This window comes from Aspergillus vadensis (assembly GCF_003184925.1).
Source record: "Aspergillus vadensis CBS 113365 unplaced genomic scaffold BO88scaffold_13, whole genome shotgun sequence".
Taxonomy (NCBI): Eukaryota; Fungi; Ascomycota; class Eurotiomycetes; order Eurotiales; family Aspergillaceae; genus Aspergillus; species Aspergillus vadensis.
In genome coordinates, this window is record NW_020292051.1 from 703,834 (window position 1) to 712,970 (window position 9,137).

The window sequence follows — 9,137 nt, forward strand, 5'->3', positions numbered from 1 at the left end:
AGGTTTCTTGAGTGAGTGGTTGTGGCGGCGCTTAATTGGCGCCTTGACGATGTGTCTGCAGATTGCAGGTTTCAAGTTTCATCATTAGATAGTTTACTTCGCTCTGTCTACGTGGTTGGAAGGGAAGCCTGGTATGCTGTGTACCCCACTGCTTAGGGGCAGCGCTTCGATACGAAAGATGCAATCGCTGCTGAGGATGAACAAGGCATTGAGGATTACCATAGGCCGGGGCTTGTGCGGATATTTGTCGGGTACGAGTTTCTATCTGTATGCACTCTACTGTAAGTGACATGATAAGCTAGCTTGCTGGTGAATCGTGAAAGAAAGTTACCCTCCTTGCTTCGCGCACCGTCATCATCGTCGTCGCGATTAGTCGATGAGGTTACGGAGTACTGGCGCGATCGATCGATTAGCATCCTTCAGAACTCCTGCCTAGTCTAGATACCGATCGCATCGTGTAAAAGGGGGAGGGGGGGGGTGGCAATCAGACCCTTCCAGTGAAGTTTAGCATCGCGGCGAGAAGACCGTCTCTAGCCACACCATCTCTGCGAAATAAACTCCGCGAAACCAAGCTACCAAAGCATATCTCACTTGGTAAACTTTCGCAGAAGTCCCTTCAGATCTGAGGGTGTTGAAGCAGGGTGGGCACGGTATTTTGTTCCGGGGTTTGAATGCGCCAATGAGTGCACGCCCCCCTTTGACGCGAGAGGAGAAGCGCTGCGATAGTTAAGCTAGCTGGTTAGACGAGGGCGGATCTGAGATGAGGATGATGACGATGACGATGATGTTCTGCATGGGCCAAGTGCCGCGCCGCTTGCTGGACCTGGTCGTCGGGTCGAGGGATCGCGGAACTCAGCTCATGGCGCGATCCACAAGATGACCCCTTTGAGCGGCGTGCATGGGAATCGAACGAACGGATTGGATGGTAGTTCGCTTTGGGTCGTGGGACGGGCAAGTTCGTTTCGAGACTTGTACCTCAAAAGGGGAAGGAAGGAGGTCTAGTTTTTCGGATCGACTGGTTATTGAGTGGTCGCGGGATTTGGGTGTGGCGACGGGGCCAGGTGTCTAGACTATGAGGATTGTGTTAAATTGGAGTTAGTGGAAAGTCAGTGAGAGAGCTAGCTAGTTAGCCAAGCGATAAGCGAGAATGGTGTTGATGGCGAAAACCAGAGGTGTTGGATTGAAATGAATTGGGAGGAGGGGAATTAAATCGGTATCTAACCGAGAAAATAATTGACTATAGTCAAACATTGTGTTCCGGGATATTTGACAGCTGTGGGTGGCTGGCTAAGTATTTGGGGGTGAGCGCTTGACAGCGGCTACACACTCATGGCAGGCCAGGATGACGGCTGTGTAAATATAGAAAGAGTGAGTAAGGAGTAGAGACAGTGGCTGGCCGCAATGGCTCAACGCTCAGGCCGTTAGGACTATCTATGGAGACTCAGTCAACTTCCCCGAGACGCCAACCATGGTTCAGCAGTCGACGGTGGGCGGAGTTCCCGACGAGTCGACCAAGAGTCCAGACGAATACGGATGGATTCATCTTGAACATTCTCGACGCCATGGGTAAGTAAGTAAGTGTCTGCAGGGACAACAGTACGTGTGGATAGAATCAGGCTTGTTGTGCGTTGTGTGGGATTGTCCTGCTTCAGTTTTTGTTTTTTCCTGCCGTTTTCGACGGGGCCAGACAATTACATTGTCCAGGATATCCCTACCGGAGAGCATCCACCGGGAATGGAGCTTGACAGCTGGCCATGGCTCATTTGTCCAACCCGCCCCGCGAGTTACTTACTATCCAGGTTTTGTAGTGGTGGTTTGTTGACACGCCCGTTTGTGGTGGTCGTTGTGTTGCGTTGTTGTGCCTTTCAGGGTTTGGGGCTTCGCTTAGTAGACGAAGCTGTGATGATGATACTAAAGTACTCCGTAGGAATATATACGAATATTCCGTATGCAGCGCAATATTGGAGATGTGGAGTAATGGTGGTATACTGAGTTGTGGTACGTGTGTTAATATCACTTCTCCTAGGTATAGTAATCAATTTATTACGACTCTGAGTAGAGCGACCATAGGCCATACTCACTTAATTGAATAAGGGTATTTTTGAAATTATTTCCCTAAGAGGATGACTGACAGTAACTGACTAACTGAATAGCTGGTTAACTAACTAGGTAGTAACCTTCAACTGATCGCCAATTGCCCTCCTCATCAGCATCATCATTTGGTTCGTTGCAGATCTCCCCGAATCCCCAAATCCAATCCCCGAATTCCCCTGACCCGGATGCCAATTGCCCAAGCAAGCAATATCTCCGTGCCCAGCGAGGCCTCATCATCCATCAGCACTTAGTTAGTTAGCACGAAGGAAGGAAATTAACTAGATGGATAATAATGAAGTAACCATGTTAGGTACACCACAATAATACTCGCTATTATAAGCATCCACCGACGAAGTGTAGTCATCATAGTGAGTAGTATTCCGGGATACACCCCATACCCAGAACCCGCGCCCGCCAGCCACAACCATCATTTTGCTGCAGCACGCACAAAACAAATCATCCCATCCTTCTATCTGTCGGTCAATTCTTCCTTCCCGGCCACTTATCTAAGGTACGAACCAGGAACCCCGGTGTTAGTTTGCTGCATAGGACTTTGGGTCCCAGGAAATGAACCCTGTGGATCCCAGAGAACCCTGTCTTCTGTCTCCTTAGTGTAAGTTGTTCTTGTCTCGCCTCAAGGAACATGATCCGCTCCGTTCGTTTGTCAGTGCCCACACGCACACAACCTATCGCACCCCTGCTGGTGGGTGTGATTGTCGCTCTAAATGGAGAAAAGGTACGGATGGCCAAGAGGGGGTTATCTGAAACGGATCAATTGGGAGACGGAACTGTCGGCCGAATCACTACCTACCGGATGTATACAGTATCTTTCTGTGGATTTTGCGGTGTTTGAGTGATCGGTGTTTGAGTACTAGCACTTCAGAACAAACATATTGCGTCCAATTGATACGACGGTGAAGATTCTTCAAAACACAGTACACCCTAGAGAGTTAGGTTAGAAAGTACTAGTAAGCATTTAGCCCGAGGCAAGCGACCGATTATCCAATATTCAAGTATTTTCCTGATTTCACCAAGCGAGATTGTTCATCATCGCAAACTTGAGCATCTAGCACTCCGTAGGTACTTTCCATCCGCGACGATTGAATGACAGGATGGCTCATGGCGGGGGATTGGCCCCTGCGGATTCATTATCCGAAAGCAACCGCGCTCCCGGACAAATAGTCGGTCAAGTTTCAGCTCCTCCTCTTCCTTAACTAAACTCGGGATTTAATTGTTGACGTGCACAATGAGTGGTCGTTGTCCTTAGTTACGTAGACTATCTAGTGCATAGCTCCGAACAAAAGCGAGCGAGGCAGCAAGCGGACGGGACGACAGATGCACTAATTATCTTCTGAAATCCCTGCGTAGATTGGCGCATTCAGTCCATCGGATCCGTCGTTAGTGCTGCGCCAGTAATGTGTGGGCATTGCGATCGGAGGGGGTTGCGCGAATCCCATCGCCGGGGATATATTTTCCAGCGAATTTTACGCGGTTGATCTGATTTGAGAAAACCGGATATACCTAAGGGTGTACTCCGTTCACAAGTGTAAGTGTGTGTGTTAGATTGCTTACGCGTGTGGGTATTAGTAAGGGTGGAGGAAATTGACGAGGCCGGCAATAGATCGGGGGGTTGGGAATGGTGCTCGTTGCGAGATAAATCAGATGATGAGGCAGTAGTTTGTTCCAGACGCCGCGCGGATGCCTCAGATCGAACATCCCTGCTGTTTCTGATTGTCAGGACATGATCGGGGCATGCGTGTGGGGGTTTGACGTTGAGTACTACCTACATAACTGCACACTTACTGTAGATGCTGGTGATGGTGGTGGTGATGATTGATCATGATGAGAGACAGGTAAAGCATGCAAATCCCTCTGATCGGTCGGTCATAATCCGGCGACAATCATTCTGTACTTACTCCATAGATGGCCAGTGTCCATTTCGGGCACCGTACAGTGCGAACCAAATAGGCAAAGTGTGATATTCATGATCAGCAACTTCCACCGTGCATCCAGTTACCTGGGTCATCCCTACACGATTTCCCACCCGATTGGCATGATTGGGCTCTCATTCGTCGAGAAGGTCTTGGGAACGAATCCATCAGGATGATTCTGACCAGTCCAGGTGAGCAGGAGGACTCCACTGTGCGACGAGAGAGTGGGTAGGCCGTGCCCAGCCTGTAAGTAAGTCAACTGCTGTATGATGGCTGCAGCAATGGGTCCACATCCCGGAAAACCATGTTGACATCTCGGCCACTCATCAGCCTGGGACAGGGATCCCCTGAGAAAGATAGGTTCGGGACTAACGAACAGCTGCAGATGGTCTTCCGCCCACGCGAGTCATTGGAGGATCCATCCGGCCCGGACTGGTTGGATGATAGATCCTACCAATTACAGCCCGGTAGGGTCTCTTCATCTCTGTTTTGAAACACGAAGTCTCCAAAGTCAATTACTTAGGCTTCCAAGGCGTGGCGCCAAACACATGGCGTACGCCTCATGGAGAGAGTTGCAGAATGCTATGGCCAGAGGAGTATCTACCCAGCTAGACGCGAAACAATCCAATCGGCGAGTTTTCGATCGGGGCCGGTTTTGAAAAAATGTGGGCGTGGCTGGTTAGTACTTCATAGTAGTGCCAACGGAACCACGGATTGACAAGATAAACCTGGCAAAACGACTCGTCGATAATGACAGTTCTAGTACTACTACTAGAAGTCGTTTTTTTGGTGGGGAAAGGACTGGGATCATGGTAGTTTCCTCAACATCCACAGCCCTGCACCTGTTCTTTTCCGGGCATGACAGGCCTCCCCAGATAGGAAATGCCAGCCCTCGGATGACATAGGTCTTATGCCACCGCGATTGGTCTAGTCAAAATAGCACAATTACTATGCCTGGCGTGTAGGAGCTATGATATAGTTCAGGCGACTATGTCGGCGGTTCCATGGTTCAGAAGGGTCTTCCGGCAGATACCCGCAACCTTGAACGATGAGTTGTACACACTGCGACTAGACCCAGGTAGGCAGGTCAGACACCTTCCAGACCTTGATCCGTGGGAGACATCCGAAAATCAAAATCGAACCTGTGCACGGGGTTTATCGGGCCTCAGATGACCACGCTCATCTTATTGCACTCGTTGCCATGGCCCTCGCGCGAGGATCTTTCCGGCGCAGGAGAAGAAATACCAGAATAAACTAGGTTAGAATAAAATGAAATCATAATTTATGTAGGAACACTTGGGGTGTAACCCGGTGCTGCATGCAACAGGTACTATCATCACTGTCAAGCTCACTCAATATGGCTTGCTGAGAAAATTTACCCCACAGCTTACTTAGTAGTGACAAGGTTGTCTGCTCTTGTAGGGGCAAATGACAGCCGCCCTTTCTCAAGCAACTCTCATAGGGATTCCCGGGTTCGGAAAATATTCCTTAACGTTTTCTGTCATCCACTTTTATTTTTATTTTTTCTTTCCCTTGTGTAACGGCGTTTTTCTTTCATTCCTTTTTCCTTCCCTTCCATAATAGACCTACAGTAGTGATGTTGTACAACATTCGGCAGTACAACGGATCAATCTACCGATGAGGGTCCGGCCGGGCCTTCCCGTGATGGAATTGCCATCATCTCCATAATCACCACTTCTTACCTTACCTACCTACCACTTTACCTGCAGTTACTCTGCAGAGGCTCGGCCCGGTCGGGAGATATGCCTCAAACAAAGATGATCTATGAGACATCAACTGCGAGTAACCTGGAGATGGGGGCAATATGGCGACTCACGATACTTCGATCTCATTTTCGATCACCCGCAGAGGGTAATGATTGCGATTTGCCCCCTCCCCTTCCCGCCTCCCTATGACCTGTAATGCCCGTGCAAAGAAATGGTACGCAGCGTGCCAGGAATCGTGTAAACAGAAAGTTTTATTTTCCAAATAGGACAATCGATTGTGAGCTTGTTGAAACACTGGCAGAAAAGTCTATGCACTACCCACTAGTAGCTATCTAATCCAGGAAGAAGAATGAAGGGTGGTGGCGTATGCACTCAAAATTACCATTCGGCTGTTTGGGGGCCATGCATTGTAGTATATAGGTGCTTTTGTGCGTGGACCACACTATACTCACAGTAAGTATTGATAGAGGGTGATGATCTAAGTCGTAGTGTGTATCACTACTTACTATGCCTGGAACTTACACTCCCCCTCCCCTTGAAACATCGATCTTGGACTAGGATTACGTCGTGAATCATTGTGCGTCATTTGTACTTTAATCTCCCAGTGCCTGAGGTGCTTTGGTGCCATGGGATAAGTTGTTCAACGCTCAGGCCGTGGGCGTAGCAAGGATTCTATCCCATCAACCTGGCCCATGGTACACACCGGTCCTGGGATGGGGGTTAAGGTTCCCGGAAGCGATTAGCGTTAGTGAAATGGAGGGGGAGTGGCGGGAAGGGAGGAGAGGAGCTGAAGCTGCTCGAAAGAAAGTCCTTGACTGTTTTCCCGAAAGACCGATGGTAGGGAGGGAATTAGTACTATACTACTACTAAGTAGTACTACAGCGTAAATCGTAATACCATCTATGTGGCAGCTTTCAGGGACCCTTTCTTCAAACGGTTTTGCAACTTGTCAAGCATTAGTCAGGTCTGGCAGCGGTGGTTTCCGATCCTACTACTACTAGTAGTAGTAATACCCGAAGTACTACTAACCATCATGTCTATATATAAACAGCCTGTAAGAAGACTGACGCCCTGGTCACGTCTCGGTCCCCCGGAAACAGGATCGGTTCTTGGAAGATCATGAACGATTGCAGACGAACCTCCAATAATCACGCACGATCTCTCGAGCAAGGGGAAAACAAAAGACTGTCAGCGAGGGCGGGGGGAGGGCATCGATCGGTTCGAGTGGAGTCTGGACCGGCCCTTGGGCTGATTGATAGATTGTGCTGACAGCAAGTGGTTGTTGTACTTTTACGGAGGAGTGACGACAACAACAACTTACAACAAAAAATACATACGTACTTCGTATAGGAGGAAGCAATGGCAGGGATTTGCTTGCTGTCAGCCTACGAGGGCTTTTTGACGGCCGATCCTTATAGTTGCTTTTTTCATGACGAGCGTTGGGACCTTCAATCCGCCCTCCCCGGGCCGCGCCCCCGCCCTGTTTGGAGTTGCGCTTGGTGAGTGGCTGATGGTGATAGAAAAGCAGGTGGTTTATTTATTTATTTATCTATATTTTTTTTTTGGTGAATATCGTCAGTTTCTTGTTCGGGCGATTACAATACCAAGAAAGTTGAGCGAAACGAAGCACACTTCTCATCTATCGAGGAATACGTACACGACCGGGAGGGAGGTTGATCAAAGCGCATTCATTTACCCAGGAAAACCACCTAGTCACTAACCGAGAGAGTAGCGAGCTAGTAAATAAGTATTTGGTGAGTTGAGCACACACGCTGACAGACAGACAAACAGACAATCATCTCGTTTCCCGAAAGGAACCAGAGGGTAACAAAGTACGGGGTTGGATTTCGGGTGGGGGCCCCTTCTATACGGCCCTAACCCTTTAGCGGTATTAGTTCGGTCCCAAATCCTCAATGATGGGTTCTAGTTCAAGACACCAAGTGGGCTGGGCACCTTTTTGACGGACTTTCCTTTGTACGTATGTTACTATTTTGTTTGTCTATCATGGCGCTGCCCCTCGCTTGATATTATTATTTGCTAGACGTTCTTGAAGGCCGTCACCCACTTGCTGTGTAGGGAGGGATCATGACGTAGCAATTCACTTGATTTTGCTTTCATCATCAGCCTTGGAATCCACGCCGCGGGACAAGCATCGGCTGCAAGGTTTCCTTATTCATTCTTGCATTGCAGCAAAACGTTGTCATGAGACTACTACTCAATAAGAGCCACTTTCAGTATACATACTTTACTACTGGATATACATGTGTAAATTGGTCTGTTCATTAGGTATCATATGTAAGTGGCATGTCCATATGATCACGACAAGTATCTTCTTCAGGTATTGCTGGACCCACCGCACAGTCCCTCCTCACCCCCTCTCCCCAAAAAGGCCCCAAATTATCCTGTCGGGATTAGGCGCCGTAGGTCTCACTGATCATGCCAAATACGGGTATACCGCGTGAGCGGGCATCAGCCCAATGTATCAAAGTAGTTGCGGGATGGTCTGCTTATCGCGGGTGAATTTTTTTTTTTTGAATGCTTGGAGGTCGGCGTCTGACTTACTAAGTACTAAGGATCCTACTCTGTACAAAGTAAGTGGACGGACTACTACTAGTTAGCTCCAGGAACCGACCCTCCCCGCTCCTAACAACCGCCTCGTAGACCGTCAGACTGACCGGCTGTGTCTCCAGTTATCATCGCAGAGATTGCCTTACCGGGCACCAGTCCTGAAATTCTCCGAGGAAGTGCCCCGCGAAATTCTCAATAATGGTGTAACTTCAATATTCAGCCAGATACAGGCAGCCTAGCCTCTCTTTACCTAGGAGGTTCCTGGGTTAATATACTTAGCCCCCTCGTCTATCCCCTGTTGGGGCATGGTGTGCTCCAGCCACTTCCGAAGCCCCAGTAGCTGAAATGCTGAGTGGACAACCAGCACAACAGAGTAAGGGATTTCCGAGGTCTGACAGGTCCTCCACTGGCCAATCAGCGGGGCTAATCTCATGTTTAATCTCCCCTGCCCCAGCATGACCTTCTCCCCCCACCCCTCTCCTCCTCCCCTCCCTGGTGCCCTCTCCTCTTCCCCCCCCACTGTTGTCGTCACATTGCTACCCTCCATCGCTAGGCGTGCAAAACATCCTACGAGTCCCAAAGATCGGGACTGGAGGATCGACCCCGTCTGGATGGTAACTATTTAGTACCTACCTTAGGCACTTCCATTTTCTGTTCGGTGCAGAGCGCGAGTGATTAGTGAAGGAGACCGGCCTGCGTAGCGGTAATTGCGGCTTATATTCCTGACAGGATGGCCGCCCAGGTGTGCGGGAATTATGTCACCGATACTACCATACTGGGAACGATGGCGAGAGTCCAAGGCATATCCAGCTGGGAG